This window comes from Salmo trutta, chromosome 5, assembly GCF_901001165.1.
Source record: "Salmo trutta chromosome 5, fSalTru1.1, whole genome shotgun sequence".
In the NCBI taxonomy this organism is placed as follows: domain Eukaryota; kingdom Metazoa; phylum Chordata; class Actinopteri; order Salmoniformes; family Salmonidae; genus Salmo; species Salmo trutta.
The window spans coordinates 54,143,383-54,150,149 of record NC_042961.1 but is presented as its reverse complement, the minus strand read 5'-3'; positions in this window follow the sequence as shown (position 1 = coordinate 54,150,149).

Below are 6,767 nucleotides of genomic sequence, written 5' to 3'. Positions count from 1 at the left end.
AGCACAGACTGGAACATGTTCCGGGATTCTTCCGTTGGCAATGAGGAGTACACCACATCAGTCACTGGCTTCATCAATAAGTGCATCGATGACGTCGTCCCCACAGTGACTGTACGTACATACCCCAACCAGAAGCCATGGATTACAGGCAACATCCGCACTGAGCTAATGGGTAGAGCTGCCACTTTCAAGGAGCGGGACTCTAACCCGGAAGCTTATAAGAAATCCCGCTATGCCCTCTGACGAACCGTCAAACAGGCAAAGTGTCAATACAGGACAAAGATTGAATCGTACTACACTGGCTCCGACGCTCGTCGGATGTGGCAGGGCTTGCAAACTATTACAGACTACAAAGGGAAGCACAGCCGCGAGCTGCCCAGTGACACGAGCCTACCAGACGAGCTAAATTACTTCTATGCTCGCTTTGAGGCAAGCAACACTGAAGCATGCATGAGAGCATCAGCTGTTCTGGACGACTGTGTGATCACGCTCTCCGTAGACGATGTAAGACCTTTAAACAGGTCAACATTCACAAGTCCACAGGGCCAGATGGATTACCAGGACTAGTACTCCGAGCATGCGCTGACCAACTGGAAAGTGTCTTCACTGACGTTTTCAACCAGTCCCTGACTGAGTCTGTAATACCAACATGTTTCAAGCAGACCACCATAGTCCCTGTGCCCAAGAACACTAAGGTAACCTGCCTAAATGACCACCGACCCATAGCACACACATCTGTAGCCATGAAGTGCTTTGAAAGGCTGGTCATGGCTGACATCAAACCATTATCCCAGAAACCCTAAACCCACTCTAATTTACATACTGCTCCAACAGATCCACAGATGATGCAATCTCTATTGCACTCCACACTGCCCCTTCCCACCTGGACAAAAGGAACACCCATGTGAGAATGCTATTCATTGACTACAGCTCAGCATTCAACACCATAGTGCCCTCAAAGCTCATCACTAAGCTAAGGACCCTGGGACTAAACACCTCCCTCTGCAACTGGATCCTGGACTTCCTGACGGGCCGCCCCCAGGTATTAAGGGTAGATAACAACACATCTGCCACGCTGATCCTCAACACGGGGCCCCTCAGGGGTGTGTGCTCAGTCCCCTCCTGTACTCCCTGTTCACTCATGACTGCATCGCCAGGCATGACTCCAACGCCATCATTAAGTTTGCAGACGACACAACAGTGGTAGGCCTGATCACCGACAATGACAAAACAGCCTATAGGGAGGAGGTCAGAGACCTGGCCATGTGGTGCCAGGATAACAACCTCTCCCTTTACGTGATCAAGAGATGATTGTGGACTATAGGAAAAGAGGACCGAGCACGCCCCCATTGTCATCGATGGGGCTGTAGAGGAACAGGTTGAGAGCTTCAAGTTCCTTGGTGTCCACATCACTAACAAACTAACATGGTCCAAACACACCAAAACAGTCATGAAGTGGGCACGACAAAACCTATTCCCCCTCAGGAGACTGAAAAGATTTGGCATGTGTCCTCAGATCCTGAAAAAGTTCTACATTTGCACCATCGAGAGCAACCTGACTAGTTGCATCACTGCTTGGTATGGCAACTGCTCAGCCTCCGACTGCAATGCACTACAGAGGGTAGTGCGTACGGCCCAGTACATCACCGGAGCCAAGCTTCCTGCCATCCAGGACAACTATTCAAGGCGGTGTCAGAGGAAAGCCCTAAAAATGATCGAAGACTACAGCCACCCTAGTCATTGACTGTTCTCTCTGCTACCGCACGGCAAGCGGTACCGGAGCGCCAAGTCTAGGTCCAAAAGGCTTCTTAATAGCTTCTACCCCCAAGTCATAAGCCTCCTGAACAGCTAATCAAATGTCTACCCAGACTATTTGCATTGTCCCCCCCTTCGCTCTTTTACGCTGCTGCTACTCTCTGTTTATTATCTATACACAGTCACTTTAACTCTACCTACATGTGCATATTAACTCAATTACCCTGACGAACCGGTGCCCCTGCACATTGACTCTGTACCGGTACCCCCTGTATATAGCCTCACTACTGTTATTTTACTGCTGCTCTTTAATAATTTTTACTTATCTATTTTTTACTTAACACATTTTTCTTAAAACTGCATTGTTGGTTAAGGGCTTGTAAGTAAACATTTCACTGTAAGGTCTACACCTGCGCATTCGACAAATAACATTTGATTTGATTTAATTTGATTTGTGTTGTTGAGACAGCTGCATAACATTGGGAGGAGAGGAGGGGGTGGAGAGGAGGGTGGAGAGGAGAAGGGAAAGAGGGGGGAGTGTCTGGTGTGTTTGTTTTCTTGAGGAAGTGGCAGCTAGGGGGTGTGTCCCTGCTCCGCTGTGATTGGGAGTGACGTCACAACATCCTGCCTGACCTACTTAAAGCAGAGGCAGTAACTATGACATCAGGGCTGTCTTTCACTGCCCCTCTCTCCATCTGTCTCTCTCTCTCTCTGTGTGCCCCTTCTCTCTTTTCCACTCTCTCTCTGATCCTTTCTCTCTTGCTCCCAGGAGCAGTGCGTGGGTAAAATCACTGGGGATGCCAGAAAAAAAAGCCATATTACAACCTATGTGTTGTGATAATTGCGTTGTTTGCTCAATAACCTGTTAGTTCATATGCCTTGACACTGTGATATAGAGTATAGGCCTAAAGGCAGAGACAATAAAAAGACACAGTTTAATAACATAACCAGAGAGCAACCTCTGTCTGGTGAAGTCCACAAAGAATATTGCATGTAACAAACAGTTACATGACCAAGCAAGTTAATGTTTCTGAGATTTTTGGACCACTTAACAGCTATTGATTTCGAACCACGGTCATTTTTAACGAAAAGTCACAAAGAAAACAGGAGGTGCCTCCACTATTCCAGCACCATTTCAACTTCAACATTTCAACATCATCAAATCACCTCCAGTAACAACTAAAAGATACAAAAAACAGTTTAGCCCAATCAATGTAAGCTAAATATGATGTGGCTGTCCATAGTTCTGACTGTGCGCGTGTGTGCATGTAGAAAAAACATCTGACTTTTCCAACTTGTAGAGAAACGCCAGTGCCATCCTCCTCTTTCATGTTGACAAAACGGTATTTCACTCTGTCATACAGTACACGCTTTTATTTTTTGTTGTCCTCTGCTACCTGACTAAAATGTTTGCTCGCTAGCCTAACTTCCATTCATGGGCAACGTTAGCTAGTTAACATTAGCCTTCTACATCTAGCTACATATGGAACTTCCATCTTCTCAGGCCAGGGACACAATGTATGAATTAATGGTTGGATCAGAATCGCCGTAATAATCATTGGCCGCTACGGAGAATGAAGTAAAACCACAAGTCCAAATCCCTATCTCCACTCCTTGGCTAATTTAGGAAAGGGACAATTTTAGCTGGCTAGCTTGCAACCAGATGACAACACAATGACATGAAAAAATTCAAGTTGTTTCTGCCAATGACATACGCTCTCAATGCGATTTGATAGGAGTAACACCAAATCCAAACTGGCTTCACTTAACACTCATTTTTGGTGCGCCAGGACATTTTACATTACATTTTAGTCATTTAGCAGACGCTCTTATCCAGAGCGACTTACAGTAGTGAATGCATACATTTCATATATTTAATTTCATACATTTAATTTCATACATTTAATTTCATGCATTCTTTTTTGTACTGGCCCCCCGTGGGAATCGAACCCACAACCCTGGCGTTGCACACACCATGCTCTACCAACTGAGCCACAGGGAAGGCCATTCACAGTTGAGCTCACTCAGTTTAGCTCAACGCTGATTTGGCTTATTATTTTATCATGGGAGGCCAAATGCTCGCTGGCTTCACTTGCATTCAATGCTACGGGTGGCAACAATGTCATACTCTTTTGGACCAGACAGCATCAGATAGACGGCCTATACATACAGAGACAGAGGGGGAGCTGTTTCGCTCGTTTGGATGCTTTCTCCGGTGAGATATATTCAGCCTCTTGCGAAATTAAGGAAAATTAACAAACACAGAGAGACGAAAGATAAATCATTTTTTCTTTTTTGGGGGGAAGCCTGACTTCCCACGGCATGCATGAATACATGTCACTGCTTGCTCCCACCATCCCTCTGTCTCTGTCCCCCCCTCTCGCTCTCGCTCTCTCTTTCTCTCTCACTCCTCTCTCTCTGTCTCTCTCTCTCTGTTTCCACCCTTTGTTCATCTCTCCTCCCCCTCTCTGATGGCTCTATATAGGTCTGTGTGTCTCTGTCCTGTATGTATGTATGTTGCAACATAACATCATGCCTGACCTACTTAAAGCAGAGGCAGTCACCATGTTCCTTTCACTGCCTCTCTCTCTCCTTCTTTCCCAATCTATCTCTCCCACTTTCACAATCTCTCTCTGTCCCTCCCTCTGTCTTTTCCTCTCCCTAGCTCTATTCTCTCTTTTTTTGTTCATCTCTCTTTTTTCACCCTCTGTCTCTGTTCCTATTGGGTGCTTTGCTTTTCTCATACTTGCCCCCACCCTCTCTCTCTCTACTTGGGCCCCCACCCTCTCTCTCTCTACTGCCCCCACCTCTCTCTCTACTGCCCCCACCGCTCTCTCTCTACTGCCCCCACGCCTCTCTCTCTCTCTCGTAACTGCCCCCACCTCTCCTCTCTACTGCCCCCACCCTCTCTCTCTACTGCCCCCACCCTCCGCTCTCTACTGCCCCCCTCTCTCTCTCTCTCTACTGCCCCCACCCTCTCTCTCTACTCTACTGCCCCCACCCTCTCTACTCTCTACTGGCCCCCACCCTCTCTCTCTACTGCCCCCACCCTCTCTCTCTACTACTGCCCCCACCCTCTCTCTCTCTACTCTTCTACTGGCACCCTCATCTCCTCTCTCTCTCTACTTGCCCCCACCCTCTCTCTCTCTACTGCCCCCACACTCTCTCTCTCTACTGCCCCCACCCTCTCCTCCTCTAACTTGCCCCCACCCTCTCTCTCTCTCCTGCCCCCCCCCTCTCTCTCTACTGCCCCCACCCTCTCTCTCTCTACTGCCCCCACCCTCTCTCTCTACTGCCCCCACCCCTCTCTCTCTCTACTTGCCCCCCACCCTCTCTCTCTCTACTGCCCCCACCTCTCTCTCTCTACTCCACCCTACTCTCTCTACTCGGCCCCCACCCTCTCTCTCTCTACTGCCCCCACCCTCTCTCCTCTCACTACTGCCCCCACCCTCTCCTCTCTCTCTACTGCCCCCACCCTCTCTCCTCTACTGCCCCCACCTCTCTCTCTCTACTGCCCCACCCTCTCTCCTCTACTGCCCCCACCCTCTCTCTCTCTACTGCCCCCACCTCGCTCTCTCTACTGCCCCCACCCTCCTCTCTCTCTACTGCCCCACACCCTCTCTCTCTACTTGCCCCACCCTCTCTCTCTCTACTACTGCCCCCACCCTCTCTCTCTACTACCCCCCACCCCCTCTCTCTCTCCTGCCCCCACCATCTCTCTCTCTACTGCCCCCACCCTCTCTCCCTCTACTGCCCCCACCCTCTCTCTCTCTACTGCCCCCACCCTCTCTCTCCCTACTGCCCCACCCTCTCCCTCTCTCTACTGCCCCCACCTCTCTCTCTACTACCCCCACCCTCTCTCTCTACTGCCCCCACCCTCCCTCTACTGCCCCCCCCCCTCTCTCTCTACTGCCCCCACCCTCTCTCTCTCTACTGCCCCCACCCTCTCTCTCTCTACTGCCCCCACCCTCTCTCTCTACTACCCCCACCCTCTCTCTCTCTACTGCCCCCACCCTCTCTCTCTACTGCCCCCACCCTCTCTCTCTCTACTGCCCCCACCCTCTCTCTCTCTACTGCCCCCACCCTCTCTCTCTACTGCCCCCCCCTCTCTCTCTCTACTGCCCCCACCCTCTCTCTCTCTACTGCCCCCACCCTCTCTCTCTCTACTGCCCCCCCTCTCTCTCTACTGCCCCCACCCTCTCTCTCTACTACCCCCACCCCCTCTCTCTCTACTGCCCCCACCCTCTCTCTCTACTGCCCCCACCTCTCTCTCTACTCTGCCCCACCCCTCTCTCTCTACTGCCCCACCCTCTCTCTACTGCCCCCACCCTCTCTCTCTACTACCCCCACCCTCTCTCTCTCTACTGCCCCCACCCTCTCTCTCTACTGCCCCCACCCTCTCTCTCTCTACTGCCCCCACCCTCTCTCTCTCTACTGCCCCCACCCTCTCTCTCTACTGCCCCCACCCTCTCTCTCTCTACTGCCCCCACCCTCTCTCTCTCTACTGCCCCCACCCTCTCTCTCTCTACTGCCCCCACCCTCTCTCTCTACTGCCCCCACCCTCTCTCTCTACTACCCCCACCCCCTCTCTCTCTACTGCCCCCACCCTCTCTCTCTACTGCCCCCACCCTCTCTCTCTCTACTGCCCCCACCCTCTCTCTCTCTACTGCCCCCACCCTCTCTCTCCCTACTGCCCCACCATCTCCCTCTCTCTACTGCCCCCACCCTCTCTCTCTATACTGCCCCCACCCTCTCTCTCTACTGCCCCCACCCTCTCTCTCTCTACTGCCCCCACCCTCTCTCTCTACTGCCCCCACCCTCTCTCTCTCTACTGCCCCCACCCTCTCTCTCTCTACTGCCCCCACCCTCTCTCTCCCTACTGCCCCACCATCTCCCTCTCTCTACTGCCCCCACCCTCTCTCTCTATACTGCCCCCCACCCTCTCTCTCTACTGCCCCCCACCCTCCCTCTCTCTACTGCCCCCCACCCCTCCCTCTCTCTACTGCCCCAAT